Raw genomic sequence first — 17,920 nt, forward strand, 5'->3', positions numbered from 1 at the left:
GCAGCTGTGGCAAGAATGATTTCGAAGTTCGAAGCCACGGGTTGTTTAGACGATAGACCCCGTAGTGGCCGACCGAGCATAAGGCGTAATGCTGCTGAGACAGTTCAGGAAGAAATGGAGACTGTAGTGGGTTCGTCTATCAAAAATGGCTCTGAGCACTATGGGACTCAACTGCTGAGGTCATTAGTCCCCTAGAACTTAGAACTAGTTAAACCTAACTAACCTAAGGACATCACAAACATCCATGCCCGAGGCAGGATTCGAACCTGCGACCGTAGCGGTCTCGCGGTTCCAGACTGCAGCGCCTTTAACCGCACGGCCACTTCGGCCGGCGGTTCGTCTATCCACGGGGAAGTCAGCGCTCGTGCAGTCGCACGTCACACCGGAATTCCATAGACTACTGTTTGGTTGGCACTTGGGAGTACCCTCCGATGCTATCGGTACAAAATCCATCGGCATCATGAACTGTTACCTGGCGATTTACTGAAGCGGAGGGCATTTGCGGTGTGGGCGTTTCAAAAGATGGCGGAAGATGACGATTGATTGAGTAACGTGTTGTGGACCGACGAAGCTCATTTCACGCTCCGAGGGTCTGTTAACGCCCACAACTGCAGAATTTGGGCTACCGAAAATCCTCGAACTGTCGTGGAAACTCCATTGCACGACGGGGAAGTCACGGTATGGGTTGGATTTACCACATCTACCGTTATCGAGCCTTTTTTCTTCGAGGAAATACGTGATTCTGGTTTTGTAACTGCTACCATGACGGGTGAGAGGTACGCCGATATGTTACAGAAACGCATCATCCCCAGCCTGGCTGATAAACACCTGCTGGAACGTACGACGGTTATGCAGGATGGCGCTCCACTCCATATTGCTAGACGCGTGAAAGATCTCTTGCGCGCTTCGTTTGGTGATGATCGTACGCTCAGCCGCCACTTTCGTCATGCTTGGCCTCCCACGCCCCCAGACCTCAGTCCGTGCGATTTTTGACTCTGGGGTTACCTGAAGTCTCAAGTGTATCGCGATCGACCGACATCTCTAGGGATGCTGAAAGACAACATCCGACGCCAATGCCTCACCATATCTCCGGACATGCTTTACAGTGCTGTTCACAACATTATTCCTCGACTACAGCTATTGTTGAGGAATGATGGTGGACATATTGAGCATTTCCTGTAAAGAACATCATCTTTGCTTTGTCTTACTTTGTTATGCTAATTATTGCTATTCTGATCAGATGAAGTGCCATCTGTCGGACATTTTTTGAACTTTTGTATTTTTTTGGTTGTAATAAAACCCCATGTCATTCCAAGCATGTGTGTCAATTTGTACCTCTCTATCTACATTATTCCGTGATTTATTCAGTTTTCAAATTTATACTGACTTTTCGATCACCTGGTACTTAACAGCATGTGGCACCTAGCTACCCAGTGCTTGTAAGGCTCTGACCTTCGTACTTAAGCCATCGTCATTGCTGTGCTTTCTGCCTTGTTTACGCACTTATCTCACACCTGTTCTCAATTTCAGAGCCTCTGTAAATGTACTTGATGGGTCTTTAAATTCCAGTAACAATTTCAATGCAGCATGGTCTGTTACTACCTAAAATTTTCTTCCGTAGAGGTAACAATGGAAGTACGTAATATTGTAGATGACAGCGATCATTTCTTTCTCCATAGAAGAATACTTTCGCTCTGCTTTATTTAACTGTCTTTATGCATCCACAACCGGGTGTTCCACTCCACAGACACTTGGGCTGAGAATACATTCAATCGATAAATTACTTACATTGCATGATAAAATAAACTCTTTTTCAAAGTACAGAAACACCGATACCAGAGTCGACGTTAATGCCTGTACTAACATATCAAATACAGTCTGACAGTCAGTAGTCCATTGAAACTTCTCTCCCTTATTTAACAGTTTAACTATTCAGAAATTTTCGCAAAATCACTAACGACTTTTTTATAATATTTACAAAGACTGAGGAGCGACTGAAGCTGTTTGGGTGTCTATGGCAGCAAGAAATCATATACTGCATAAATTAGATGTAGATCGGTTTTCTCTTCTTCTCGAGTAAATACATGGCCCAAATAATTTACCTCCGTCTGTGCAAAGTGACATTTATCCGTTCTCAGTTGAAATGTGCCTCTTGAACATCTCTTACAATTGCACATGCTGGTCCATGTATTTAGGAAACATAATTATATCATCAAGATAAACAATGCACTTCTTTGGCTTTAATCCTCTAAGTACTCTATGCAACAACCTGTGGAAAGCGACTGGCACAGTCTTGAGATCAAGTGACTTTCTATGGTACTGTTAATGACCCAATGGAACTGTGAATGTGGTTCTTGGCTGGTCTTTCAGAACTACTTCCAACTGGCGATAACCACTTTTTAAATTGATAACCACTTTTTAAATTCCTCATAGAAAAGTATTTACATTGGCCTAAATTATTGAAAGTCTCAATACAGAAAATGCATTGGTGGTAGTCCTTTTGGTCAGATACCTGTAGAGACAGCAAAACCTACATTTTTGTGCCATCTGATGACATTTTGGTGACAATTACAACAGCTGCACACCATGGACTTTCACTTTGTTCAGTAATGATATCAGCAAAATGATGGTTGATAAATTCTTCCATTTTCATTTGGAGAAACTTTCCTCCCCTTTATGGGTACCTGTATGTTGTAGCATTATTACCCATTGGTATTCTATGCTATTCTATGAGAGAGACAGGAGTAAAGAGTCCCGTAAATCAGAGTAACAAAGCTTCCATCGGTGCTCTCTCTCTCTCTGTCTTCCTTGCAGATGTTTCACATTTTCATATAATATAGATGTCTAGAGTGTTTTCATGTGGCAAAGGTCTCCATTTGTTCTATTCAAATTATCCTCCTTCAGGATATCTAAGTTAGCAACTCGTAAAACCTTTGGAAAACTGCCCTCGTCCATGTCAAAATTATCTATGCTCACTGGGACTGTGTAATCACCATCTATTTATCTTTCATGTGTTGCTTTTTTACATACAGGGCAATGCGATATACATAACTTGTCAATGAATTCCTATGGCTCAGGCGCTTCAGTCCGGAACTGCGTGGCTGCTACGGTCGCAGTTTCGAATCCTGCCTCGGGCATGGATGTGTGTGATGTCCTTAGGTTAGTTAGGTTTAAGTAGTTTCAAGTTCTAGGGGACTGATGACCTCCGATGTTGAATCCCATAGTGCTCAGAGCCATTTGAACCATTTGAACGTATGGCTCACTAAAGTTTCCTTTAAACTGTGGCAGGTCAGCAGCGTCCTGCGGTTTCACAAATGTCCCTTTCATATTCGATTGCAGGCTTTCTCGGCGTTTTTCAGCTATGAAACCTTCTCGGGTTATCAGTCGAGGGGCCTCGTCGTCTTGTTGCAATATTTCAATGGATTCCGTATCCGACATCTCCAGGATGGATACAGAATCCAATGAAACGTTGTGATAAGACGACTATGCCACTTGGCTGAAAACCTGACCACTCCGCTGATAACCTGAGAAGATTTCGTAACTTCCCCTTTCATGTTTCATTGAATGTCATGCCTAGTAATATAATACACAAAAGAAAAGGCCAGCCACAACTGGACTTACCAATCCATAGTACTGAACTACTAGGTCAAGCTGCAGTTGTGAAACTGGAGGCAGCTACACCCCTTGAAACGTCCCCTATTAACAATTTATACATGACTGTGCTTAAACTGACACACAATATTTTGTTAGCGCAACGCAATCTGACTTTCAATAATCCCTACAAAAGAATGAGCCCTGACTAAAATTAAACTATACCTTTCACAAATCACTTACCTCACAAAAATCTTCGCTACTCAAGCTACTGTAATAAAGCGAGCGCCACTACTGCCAGCTAAATGAAAGATTCAAACTACTGAAGGCACTAACTACTGATAGGGATAGTTAGCAAATGAAAGATATTAATAGAGAACAAACAATGTATTTACCTTAATATCATATATATATATATATATATATATATATATATATATATATATATATATATATATATATATAGCAGTTCATGACAAATTTCAAAACTCCGCCATCTCTCTCCCCACATCCACCACTGCTGGCGGCTCACCTCCAACTGCGCAACGCTACGCGCTGTTCGCATCCAGCTGCCCAACACTACAATGGCAGACAACAATGCAAACTAGCCACAGACTGCACACAGCACAGAGCGCTACGTAACGTTGCTAATAAGAAAACATAAACAGCCTACTTACACCCTAATGTCGGATTCCGTATCACGGCAACACTTCTAACATCAGCATACCACTTTGGGAATAGGACTCTACGGTAGGTAGTGTATCGAGGTCAGATCTACATCTACCTCTGCAGACATACCCGGCATGTGAAGGGTACCACATGCCACTACTACTCATTTCTTTCCTGTTCCTCACGCAAATAGAGCGAGAGAAAAAACGACTGTCTAAAAGCCTCTGCACAAGCCCTAATTTCACGCATCGTATCTTCGTGGTACTTATGCGAAATGTATGTTGTCAGCAGTAGAATTGGTTCTCTAAATTTATACAATAGTGCCTCGCAGGAACAGTGTCATCCTCCCTCCATTTCACAAAGCATTTCCGTAATACTTGCACATTGATCGAACCTACCAATAATAAATCTAGTGTCACTCCTTTGAATTGCTTCGATGTCTTCCTTTAATGCGACCTGTTGAGAATCCAAAACACTCAAACAGTACTCAAGAATGGATTGCACTAGCATTCTGTACGCCGCCTCGATCGGGAAGTCGACGGCTGACCTCACAAGACCGTGGATCACAGCGACTTGAATGGGAAGACGCCTGTTATTAAAAGGCAGATTTACACACTGACAGTGGCGTTGAGTTGCAGGATACGTGACTGGTAATGACACATACGCACCAACGCGCCGCTCCCGACTGTAAGTAATGGACTTTTTGTAACGAAATTATCAATCTCACAGCCCTACCAGGACGATGGGGCTATGCCGGAAGAGGCCGCTACATTGATCTGCCAGTATAAGTCACTCATATGAGGCCTCAGCATGGCAACATCTCTATGCACTAACTCTCCCCCAGACTTAGTGCCATAGCGCAGCTGGCCATCCCAGGTAAACAACAACAGCATGGCTCACTCCTGCGCAAGGTACAGTGGGTCACTCCCTGTACACATCATCCATCATGCACTGTTACAAGGACAGTTGACAGCAAGGGAATAACAGTTAGTATTGCTTCAGATACTGCAGCATGAGATGAATCCAGATGCCACAGAATTAGTTGTTCCCTTTTCTGGAAAATCATCTGCGAATATGCAGTCATTCTTAGAGGACGGGCGGAGATCGGTGTTTGGACCGACAGTCAATTGTTGTGGTTAGCAAAACTGCTACTAGTGGGGAAGCGAAAATGTATCTCAGATGTACGGAGGCGTTAAAGAATGCAGCATACTTTGAACAGTTGGAGAAGGGCTTTTGGAGAGATACAATGACCAGAATAGTGTGAGGTATTTTCGGGCGCAATTGAGCACTATTGTGAAGAGACATGGAGAAACGGTGGAAGATTTAGTGGACGGAATAAGGAAATGTAATGAACACATGTATGAAATGGCTGTGAGCACTATGGGACTTAACTACTGAGGTCATCAGTCACCTAGAACATAGAACTACTTAAACCTAACTAACCTAAGGACATCACACACATCCATGCCCGAGGCAGGATTCGAACCTGTGACCGTAGCGGTCGCGCGGCTCCAGACTGTAGCGCCTAGAACCGCTAGGCCACCACGGCCGGCTAACATATGTATGACCTGGGGTAGAGTTATACAGCAAATGTAGTTTTGTTGCAAGAATATTAGCAAAGGAAGCTTGACACTTTTGTGAGGGTACTGATGTTGTGCAGGTCAAGGTGGGTGCATACAAGTGCACCAAAGGATCTGCCTTCTGCTATTATGTTTGGGATGGAATGCAGAGAAACTGACAAATCAACAGTGGTGCAGAATAGATGGATAGATGTGGGGTATTTCCTTCGAGCACTAAGCGTGAACAGAACTTGTGTTTGCAGAGGGAGTGCTGCCAGTCACAGGAAACTAAAGGAAATGAAAGGTATCAGATGCAGACTTTTGGTAATGCATGTAAGGAGCGTATGAGGAAGTGGTAAGTAGATGTTAAAGGCAAGGGGGAACCTAAAGCATGTATCGGATGCCACTAGAGGCTTAGTGGGTCAGAGACAATAAAAGCCTCGACAGTGTAGGAAAGGTTATGTAGGGTCAGGGATAATAACCTGAGACCGTTGGTGTCGGCGGACATAGATATTTGTATGGGGACTGTCTGATTTAAGGGGCTCCGGAAAGGCTCAAAATCATGAAAAGTTCAATTTTTACTTTTTTGCGTTTTCTGAATCTGCAGACTATTACCTTTTAATAGATATATAATTTATTCAATTCCGAAGACTACAACTATTTTTAAATTTTTTTTGAAATGTGTTCTACATGGGCGTGACCCACTGTGGCGCTGTTAAACTGCTGTCAAATGGTGTTATTATTAACGTCCGTGTTCATCAGGTACATTTTAGTGATGTGAGATAAAGTATGTGTTGTGGCTAACCTGTGATGGTTCAATATATATCGCTGGTGTGATTGTCGATTGTTTCATGTTTATTTACTCTGTCGTTATCTCGGAAATATTCGTAATCAATTCTGTTTCTTGAGTCTCTGTTTTGTTGAAGTATAATAATGAGTAAAAGTAAAGTTATTAGAAATCCTCTGAAGGCTTTTAAGAAAAGGAGAAATGTTGGAAAGCCAAAGGTATGTGTTATTACTGTAAACAATAAAGACGATGAAAATCCCCAACATAGCTTGTGTCCCAAAGAAGAAGACAGTTGGTGTAAATATAACAAAGGATTGCTAACTGGGGAAGTGTACACTCATAAGCATAGTCTGCCTCATGCAATAATGGAGGTGATAAAACCTATTTTCAGAGACTTAGCAGCACCTGAACTGTTGAAAAAGTGTATTCACGGAAAAACTCAAAACCCCAATGAAAGTGTAAGTAGTGTTATAGGTCGAGAATCCCCAAGACTGTATTTGTTGGAATAGAAACACTTCACTTTGGTGTGTATAATGCTGTTGCGACTTTCAATGATGGCAACATTGTAAGGTGCAAGGTATTTAGAAATATGGGAATGAAGATAGGTTCTAACATGGTACGAGCGATGCTTGCTTTAGACAAGGAACGCCTTCGGGCTGCAGACAGGGCTGTAAAGAGTCTAGAAATACAAGCAAGAGTAAACAGGAGGAGGAACAAGAGGAAGCTGGAGGAGGAGTTTGCAGAGGATGAAAATAATCCATCCTATGGACCTGGAATGCACTAAAAAGTTAATCCAATCTTTGTCGTTCGATTCCCAAAACTTTTATTTTCTCATACTAATTACATGTTTTCTAAGGATCTTCCAAACATATTTGTTTCAAACTTTCAGTAAATGTTACACAGTACCTTCTGCATAATTTAACACAGCCTTTTTCCAAAAAACTGTATATTTTTGAATATATAAATAAAAAATTGCAAAAAAATGTTGTGAATTTTCATTACAATTGAAAAAAAAATCATCCTTAATAACTGAACTAAAATTTTGTAAAATCCCTGTGTTAAGTTGTAGCCCATATTCCAATAAATAATCTGTAAAAAGTTCAACTTCCTACCTCAAATACTTTGTGAGGAAAGATGTAATTTATAAGCGTTATTTTAACATTGCAAGTATAGGGCGTTCCGGAGCCCCTTAAGGTAGTACTGCATGTAAGTGAAGACTACAGTATGATCCTGGGGCTAGACTTCTTATATCAACATTGTGCTGAAACCGACCTTTAGCAATGTACAGTAGAATGTAGTGCAATAACATTCCAACTAGGGAAAGCTGTTGTCAGTGTAGAATTGTCACAATGGGCATCTTACGTATTGGACAAACCAGTTAATTGGCAATCAACTGCACTAAGGGTCGACTCACATAACTGTTTGTCAGATGGCATTAGGTTCAAATGGCTCTGAGCACTATGGGACTCAACTGCTGAGGTCATCAGTCCCCTAGAACGTAGAACTAGTTAAACCTAACTAACCTAAGGACATCACAAACATCCATGCCCGGGGCAGGATTCGAACCTGCGACCGTAGCGGACTTGCGGTTCCAGACTGCATCGCCTTTAACCGCACGGCCAGATGGCGTTAGGAAGTCGCTTTAGGTGAATGTAGAGTCACATATGCCTGTGGACATGTTATGTGTTACAGATTCTCTGGAAGAGAACGATATACTGGATCCAGCAAGTTGTTTTATTAAGAGAAGTATTGTATGTTTACAAGAGTGGAATAGCGGAAGTGTGGAGCTCATATAGATAATTTTGGCGCCAAAGAAGTGAAGTCAAGGAAGGGGGCGTTTCTGGCAAGTGTGGACGTTCTGTTGAGGATGGGTGGTGCACAAGTAGCGTGAACCACAAGCTGCCATTAGGACTGCATTACATGGGAAAGTGGAGCATCTAAAAGGACCAGAGAGAGAGTACGAATTGAAGAATTACTCTTCAAATTTGAGGAGCTATTTTTCCATAGGTATGTACCGTTGCCAACAACATCTCTGACATAACACCGAGCACTAACAGGGAACGAAGCACCAGTGCACTGGGAAGTGTATTGCATATCTAGATATTTGCAGCCAATTATGCAACATTTTACTAACCAGCCGTTAGCTAACAGGATAACCAAAGAGATTATTATTCCATGAGGTGCAAGATGATGGTTGTACCAAGACTGTCTATGTATGGTTCTAGGCAATAGGGGTTCTGCTGTGATTACTGTCACCTGAACAGTAAGACTATAACATAACACATGCATACCCCATTTCCGACATTACTGAGAATTAATAACTGGAACAAGGTTGGTACTTTATGCCCATAGATTTGAGAAGTGGTTCCGTCAATTGGATTTTGTTCCTAAAAACCGGCTGAAGACAGCATTTTCAACACCGTGAAGGGGCTATCAGTTCACGAGTACGCCATTTGGATTGAAAATAGTGCCTGCAACATTTCAGAGGTCACTGGACAGTGTGTTCAGAGGTTTAAGCCACGTCAGTTCATAATTCAAATGGTTCAAATGGCTCTGAGCACTATGGGACTCAACTGCTGAGGTCATTAGTCCCCTAGAACTTAGAACTAGTTAAACCTAACTAACCTAAGGACATTACAAACATCCATGCCCGAGGCAGGATTCGAACCTGCGACCGTAGCGGTCTTGCGGTTCCAGACTGCAGCGCCTTTAACCGCACGGCCACTTCGGCCGGCTCAGTTCATAATTTACTTAGACAATATCATCATATTCTCCAGAGACATGGAGCAACATAGACAGTATTTAGAGGAAGTGTCTAAGACGTTTAGTGCTGTGTGTCTGATGTTGAGCACAGAGAAGTACCATTTTTCATTAGAAGGTTGGTTGGTTGTTTTGGGGAAGGAGACCAGACGGCGAGGTCATCGGTCTCATCGGGTTAGAGAAGGACGGGGAAGGAAGGCGGCCGTGCCCTTTGAAAGGAACCATCCCGGCATTTGCCTGGAGCGATTTAGGGAAATCACGGAAAACCTAAATCAGGATGGCCGGACGCGGGCTTGAACCGTCGTCCTCCCGAATGCGAGTCCAGTGTCTAACCACTGCGCCACCTCGCTCGGTTTTCATTAGAAGAAGTAGGGTATTTAGGCCATGAAAGGAAGGAGTAAGGACATATCCAATGCTAGTGCAAGCTGTATGGGTGTTCCCAGTGCCTACGTCGATTGAGGAAGTACAATCTGTTTTGGTGATTTCAGTTTAGTACAGGAAATACATGACCGGGTTTTCTGACATAGCATAACCATTCACACAGTTGCTAAGGAGAGGTCTGAAATTCATATGGATAGACGTGTGTAGGGATGCATTTGCAGAATAAAAAAAGAATTTTGACACCCATAACGGTCCTACTATTTCCAAACTTTGAGATGGAGTTTATCCTTTCGTCTGACACATCTTATCATGGTTTCGGATGTGTCTTTAGCTGGGAGATTAACAATAAAGCGCATTCTGTAGCTTATATGTGAAGACAGCTGAATGCAGGGAAGGAGGACTATACAACGATAGAGAAAGGAATTTTGAGCCCCATTTATGATGTCACATGTTTTAGATGTTATAATTATGGGAAAAATTTCGTGTAGTGACTGACTGCACTGCTTTGATGTGGTTATCTTGGCTGAAGGACCCATCTAGCAAGTTGAGAAAATAGACCTTTAGACATAGCAAATTCGATTATTGAGTAGTACATAAGCCAGGGAAGAAGCATGGGAATGCAGCTTCATTATGTAGGAAGGTGGCAGTGCTGAAAATCCTTGATCATTGTCTTGAAACTTGGCAGGCAGTGCAGAGTGCTGACAGTTACTGTAAACAGTACAGATGCAGTCGCAGGTTAACACATGTGATGGACTGTTGCACAAGGGAACAAAGCTGGGGTCATGGGTAGTGGGACCAGCATAGTTTAAGCAGAAGACTTTAAAGGAAACACATGGTCATGTGTTATCTTGTCATGGAGGGTGCTTGGCAACAAACTGGAGAGTGGTTGAGTGATATTCGTGGAGAGGAAGGAAACCGGATGTGGATCAATATATGAGGAATTCCGTACAATGTGGGCAGTGAACTGATTTGAGATGTAAGCGAATGCCATTGCAGAGGCTACCGGAAGCATAAAAACCATTGTAAATATTTGGCATTGCTGTAATTCGACCATTCACTCGTACACCAGCAGGAAACCGATTAGTATTAACAATAACAGAAAAAATTTCGTGGTACATGGAGATGATTGCTATGTCGAACCAGCAGATTGACAGTCACACAAGCATTGGTTAACAACCCAATGTTGATGTTTTGAGTCATAAGTACGATAATTACAGACCAGGCTACAAATTTCACATTGGGCTTATTGCAGGAGTTTTGACAGTTATTGCATGTGAAGAAGATAAGAACATACCTCTTCATCAAAAGTCCAGTGGTAGAATGGAATGGGTACATAGACCAACTGGAAAAATGTTAAGTTACTATGTGAATGCACATCGTAGTGACTGGGATACATCTCTAAGATATGTCATGTCAGTGTATAATTCAAAAGTGCACACGAATGCTGAGTTGTCCCTGTAGGAGGCGGTGTATGATCGGAAAGTGCCATAAATGTTCGATTTGATAAAAGTAAATGAAGATAATTATAGAGAATTGTTGTGGCGTAACAAGCTAGTCACTCCACACTGAGGAGGAAGCCGAAAGGCACGCGTACACACACGCCGACTGGCGTCAAGTCTGGAACAGGATAAGTTATGACTGCTATAAAGACAATACGTAGCTTTGGTATATACTTAACTTTTAATGCTTCCTTTGGTACATCTCTCTTGACTATACAAATGAGACTCGTAAGATACATGCACTGATACAATTGGCGCCTTGCTAAGTCGTAGCCATTAACTTAGCTGAAGGCTATTCTGTCTCTCGGCAAATGAGAGCAAAGGCTTCGTCCGTATAGTCGCTAGCAACGTCGTCGTACAACTGGGGCGAGTTCTCGTACGTCTCTCGAGACCTGCCGTGTGGTGGCGCTCGGTCTGCGATCACACAGTGGCGACACGCGGGTCCGACATGTACTAATGGACCGCGGCCGATTTAAGCTACCACCTAACAAGTGTGGTGTCTGGCAGTGACACCACAAGAATAGGTCCATGAAGTTGCAAAAACAGTGAAAGAATCATGGAAACGAGTACAGAAGGCGAATATGAAAGTGTTAAGAGATGTAGGAGGAATCAGTGAAATGTACGGAAAGTTGACCACACTATAAAACAGGACAATGGGTCATGTTATCGAGTCCTTACATACCGAAAAGGAAACTTAAGACGTTCATCCCAAGGTATTGAAGATCCTATCAGATGGTGGAGACTACTTCACCAGTCAACGTGAAACTTCAGTTGCCAACAAGAACGACAATGGTATACCTTTTTGATGTCCAGATCGATTCCAGTAGGTACAAGGGCAGAACTGGGAAAGAACGCGAGGAGGTGGAATCAGAGGAAGAGACAAGGTGGTGTGATTCGGACTGTGCAAGAAGTACAGTACCTGTTAAGATCAAGAACATGAGGGGCGATTTTCAAGGATTTCTTTCCTTATTTTTGAGTATGTATAAGATTGTAGTGAATAAGTTAAGTTAGTGTAAGGATTATTTTGGTATTTTTGTTGTTTGGGACTGGGTTTGCTAGTGGCAGCAGCCGTCTGAGGAGGAAGAAAGCAAGATATCCCTGTCCTCAGGTCGCACTATGTTGAGGGCAAGATGAAAACGATATGAGCCATAGCAGTACTGTATTTTATATACTGAACAACACGTGTCTGGATTACACAAAGCATGGAGAGAGAGAGTGGGAGGTAAACGTGGTGGTACGTGGTTACTAACCCATGTGAGCAAGATGCCAGTTTTCTTTTTTTGGTTAAAATTTCTCTGTATTTTGTACGAATGTGAAGCATAATATGAAACTGCTTTTAGGGTCAACCGGAGTGACCAGGATTTGTTCATAAAGGAGGGTAATGTAGCATACCAACCACATACGTACGTATTAGTGCGAACCTCAGTAATGTATTGTAGCAGCACTGACAGCAGGCAGTCATTGTAATAATTTAACAAGGCCGGCGCAATTTGCAAGGCTGAGTATCTTGCTGAAGCATCAAACTTAGCGATACTGCACAGACTCATGCAGCATGGGGCAAGACAACAGCACTATGCCGTAAGTCCTCTGTGGACTTCTTGCCATGGCGCGGCTGGCCATCCCAGGACGACACCAGCAGCATTACTTGCTCCAGCCCAGGGCATAGTGGGCATTCCCCTTGCACACCACGCATCATCCGCCATCACAGAATGGGTCACTCATCGATGTAGGTATCCCCTGCTGTGACATAGCCGACCACATGGATCCACAACACATACGCAATTGTCAAGTGCATATGGCACTGGTGTTGAAACTGCACTGCTGGTTTAATCTATGAGGCTGCAGGCGCTTGGTGGTCATCCATGTCAGCAACGCAGGGTGTGCAAGCAGAAAGCGCAGCAGAGTTCAATGACCAGCCAGCTGTTGACCCTGTATACTACACATCGCATATGCTTCAATTACGAACTTGTTGTATTTGGAGCTGCCTTTCTCTGGAGACTCTTGGGCTCCCACCTAAAGTCCACCACCCAATCAAACTAACTTGTCTCACAGCCGCCCCTGCGTGCACTTGGGGCACTATAATAGGACCGAAGGTGGGCGACAACATTGGCATACCCTCACAGTGGCGGATGGCGATCTGCTCCCAGGCCTTGCTTATTCTGCCTCCAGAAATCCTGCCATGTGATGGCAGCCATGGCTCCCCATCGCCCTTGGCGTAGGCTTCCACTACTGGCTGGCTAGCTGCAAACTGAATAAGACTCCACCAGAACAAAAGTAGTATTTATAAAGAACGGGCCCATGTGCTCCGCTATTGTGAGATGGCCATGACATCATTCGCATTGCTTTTCTTGTCCAGTAAGCAGCTAACATGTGCCTCAGCTTCACCTGGAGGTAATTACCCACTGAGGAGTAAAATGAAATTTTCTGGGGGGGGGGGGGGGGGGGGTAAGAACAACTATTCCATTCTGCTTCAAATGGTTCAAATGGCTCTGAGCACTATGGGACTGAACTGCTGAGCTCATCAGTCCCCCAGAACTTAGAACTACTTAAACCTAACTAACCTAAGGACATCACACACATCCATGCCCGAGGCAGGATTCGAACCTGCGACCGTAGCGGTCGCGCGGTTCCAGACTGTAGCGCCTAGAACCGCTCGGCCACTCCGGCCGGCGATTCCATTCTGTTTCAGTCACGAAACTACATTATTTTCAAAATATCATTAGTGTTATGACAGTTTCGTAAGAATATTGATTATCTAAGTTATCAATAATTACCTTTCTCAATTAGTGGAGGCTACAGGTTCCCCACATAGTCCACCCACTACGCACATATGTTTTGCTTTGCCTAATACATCGCTGATGGTAAAAGTCAGACATATATGTAACAAATGCTAAATATTTCAAGGAAATGGCTTCTCCAGGTTGTAGACAGAAGCTGCTGTAGTCCAGAAATTGCTTCATTACTCGCTTTAAAACAGATAAATGAATTAATTGACAGCACAACACAGCCATAACTACATAAGGACTACTATAGTGCTGTACACAGTGTTGTTATTATTATGGTTTGGCACAAATCATTAGCAGCCTCAAATCGTCCAATTTCTGCCAGTTTAGAAGCAAGGAGTTCAGCAGTGAAGTGATTTACAAAGAGTAAATACAGTGCACACACCTGAACTTGTTTGATTTTAAATGGGGTTGTAGAGTGCATGTTAAACAAATGCCACAGTGAAGAGGAATAATGCAGCGGAAGCATGTTTTGTTACGAGTGTGTACCCTCACTGTTGATAGTTAGCTATTGCTGAGAACGAGTTGTGGGTAGCACTTATGATACACCACGAATTCCTTTGTTATTCATTATAACACACACACACACACACACACACACACTAAATATCATTCATCTCATATAAAAGTGTTCGAAGAAAAGTCTGTCATTCTGCAGTTTAATTATGTGTTAAAGTTGGTGATGGACGCGGGGCAACAGATGGCGGGCAGGGGGATGGTGGGCGGGTGTACTAGCTAATGTGTCATGGCACTCAGATGTAATGGTCTAAGAAGGGTTGTGAACCACTGACCCAGCAGGAGCAGTAGTAGGCGTATCCTGCCAACTCAGTGCACTGACAAGGGAACCTCCCCATCGCACCCCTCTCAGATTTAGTTATAAGTTGGCGCAGGGATAGGCCTTGAAAAACTCAACACAGATCAATCGAGAAAACAGGAAGAAGTTGTGTGGAACTATGAAAAAAAAACCAAAGTATACAAACTGAGTAGTCCATGCGCAACGTATACAACATCAAGGAAGGTGTGAGCATACGAGCGCCGTGGTCCCGTGGTTAGCGTGAGCAGCTGAGGAACGGAAGGTCCGTGGTTCAAGTCTTCTCTCGAGTAAAAAGTTTAATTTTTTATTTTCAGACAATTATCAAAGTTCAGGCACTCACACTTAATCAACTTCGCTCTCCAAAATTCCAGGACATGTTCAGATTTGCTTGGACATATGCAGGATTTGACGGTCTACACACGGAAACATTTGAAAACGTAAAAAACATATGTTTTGACAGAGCACAGGGAAAACTGTGCGACTGTGAAACTGTTGCATTCATTTGTTGCAGTTTGTGTGACAAACTCTTATGTTTTCATCACTTTTTTGGGAGTGATTATCACATCCACAAGAAAAGCTGAATCGGGCAAGGTAGAAGAATCTTTTTACACATTCGCCAAGTGTGCACGTTAGGTGGGTCGACAACATATTCCTGTCATGTGACGCACATGCCGTCACCAGTGTCGTATAGAATATATCAGACGTGTTTTCCTGTGGAGGAATCGGTTGACCTATGACCTAGCTATCAAATGCTTTCGGTTCCTATTGGAGAGGCACGTCCTTTCGTCTACTAATCGCACGGTTTTGCGGTGCGGTCGCAAAACACAGACACTAAACTTATTACAGTGAACAGAGATGTCAATGAATGAACGGACAGATCGAAACTTTGCGAAAATAAAGAAAGTAAAATTTTCACTCGAGGGAAGGCTCGAACCAAGGTCCTCTCGTTCCACAGCTACTCACTCTAACCACGGGACCACGGCGCTCCACACCTCGCAATGTCCTTGTTGTTGCTTATCTTGCCCATGGACTACCCAGTTTGTATATTTTGCTTATTTTTTTCATATTTCCACACAACTTCTTCCTGTTTTCTCGATTGATCTGTGTTCAAGTTTTCAAGGCCTATCCACTGTGTCAATTTATAACTAAATCTGAGGGGGGTGCGATGGGGAGGTTCCCTTGTGAGTAGTTGTTATTGCATCCAGCTTAGGCTTTCTTGTGAAACTTTGCACAGCCACCATTATAATAATATATTCCTGTTACCATGATCCCATTCTGCTGCGTTGTTGTCGTAGGCCTCAGCTCATGACACGACAACCGCAGATGAAAAAGACAACATAGGGAGAAGATGCAAGAGTACTGAAAAAACAGAACAACACAGAAAGAAGAGGAATTGAAGTATTTACATCATTCTAGTTGGTCAATATCTAGATAATATTAATGCTAATAATAATAATAATGTAATACATGCAGGCAAACATGAATTCAAAATAAGCATTTCTGAGTTAAGTCTCGAAGTAATAGTTAAAGATATTCATGAAAGATTTTAAAAAATGTGTAAAGCATCAGTTAGTCATTCCTTAACTTATTCGCACAAGGACGATGGAGGGGTCCCATGCAACGGTGGGGCGCTTACGGGACGTCACTCAATTAACAGACATATATTTCCTAGAGTTTTACAATCACTCTGCCTCCTCCCCAGTTCTGCCTAGCAGCAGTCGTTTTGAGTCTGCATTGGATGAAAGCACACGGCAGTACGTCAGTTCACGGCAAGGAACCTGCAGACCCAGGCTCTGGCGTTGTCTACGGTCACTGCCGTGGCCCCTACACAGAAGGGTCTGGCAGCCGGTGCGTTGCTACAGCCCAACGTGGCTGTGGAAGTCTATTGGAGCCTCAGCGCTCTCGCTGAGTCAAGCTGTTCTTAGGCTCGGCCCCACAAATCTGCGTGCCCTTGTTGTCTGCTGTCGAGATGACGTGTGGGCTGAAGACCGAACAGCAACACGATGGACGGGCTGAGAGGCAGTCCCAGCATACAGCCGGGATGCGGTATTTGTACTGCCCAGGACTACCGAGCACAGGTCCCCTGCTCCCGGGTTGAACAGCCTGCAGATGGGCAGATCGGATCTCCATTTACGGATCGGCTCAGCCCTCATCCTCAGTCACTCGCCGTCGTGACCGGCAGGAATGCAGCTCGCAAAGTCGAAGTTCCCTCTACAGTCAGATGGCTGTGGACTCGTAGCTGTGGTCTCCAGGGTAGCAGCAACTGTAGACACTTCGGTGTATTCACCACGGCATCCTGTAGCTAGCAGAGCTGACCTTCCATCTGTATCAGTGAAGCAGATGGAGTGGCCTAACTCTGAGAGCGTGGATGGAAGGCGATGGTTTCGTAGCAGTCGATGATGTTATTCTCCTTGAGTTGTTGACTGGATGTGCTACCACTTTCTGAGCTTCTCAGTGTCCTCAGCTGACCTAATGTTCAATTTAAGAGCTTAAGAGCGTTCCTTTATGCGAAGTTTGCAAATTGAAAGGCTTTTTGTTTTATCCCTAGGTGAAGTTACTATATGTTGCAGTATAGAAGAGCATTGTGTCTGCTCTACACTGTTATCCACGTGCTGAATGATGTGTTCCTGGCGTTATGGGTCCATTGCTTACTCACCGGACAGCCGGTTCTAACAATATTTTTATTCCTATATTTAATTACTGTTTGCTATGCAACAGTTTGATACGTCATCAGCAGAGATTTACCTTTGAAATTTTTCTGTTCTTACTGAGATATTCAATGTCTGGTTTAGCAAAAGCAAGTTTCACGTTCATAAAAAAATCTTTGGAATAGTAGGCTGTACTTAGGACAATGATCAACAGTGCTCTGAAAATTCATAAATTCTTTGTTTCCTGTAAATATGACAGAAGTGAATCTCTGATGCAAAGGTAGAATATAATGCACGAAGTCTAAAAAAATGTTCAAATGTGTGTGAAACCTTATGGGACTTAACTGCTAAGGTCATCAGTCCCTAAGCTTACACACTACTTAACCCAAATTATCCTAAGGACAAACACACACACCCATGCCCGAAGGA

Source organism: Schistocerca nitens, chromosome 3 (assembly GCF_023898315.1).
Source record: "Schistocerca nitens isolate TAMUIC-IGC-003100 chromosome 3, iqSchNite1.1, whole genome shotgun sequence".
Taxonomy (NCBI): Eukaryota; Metazoa; Arthropoda; class Insecta; order Orthoptera; family Acrididae; genus Schistocerca; species Schistocerca nitens.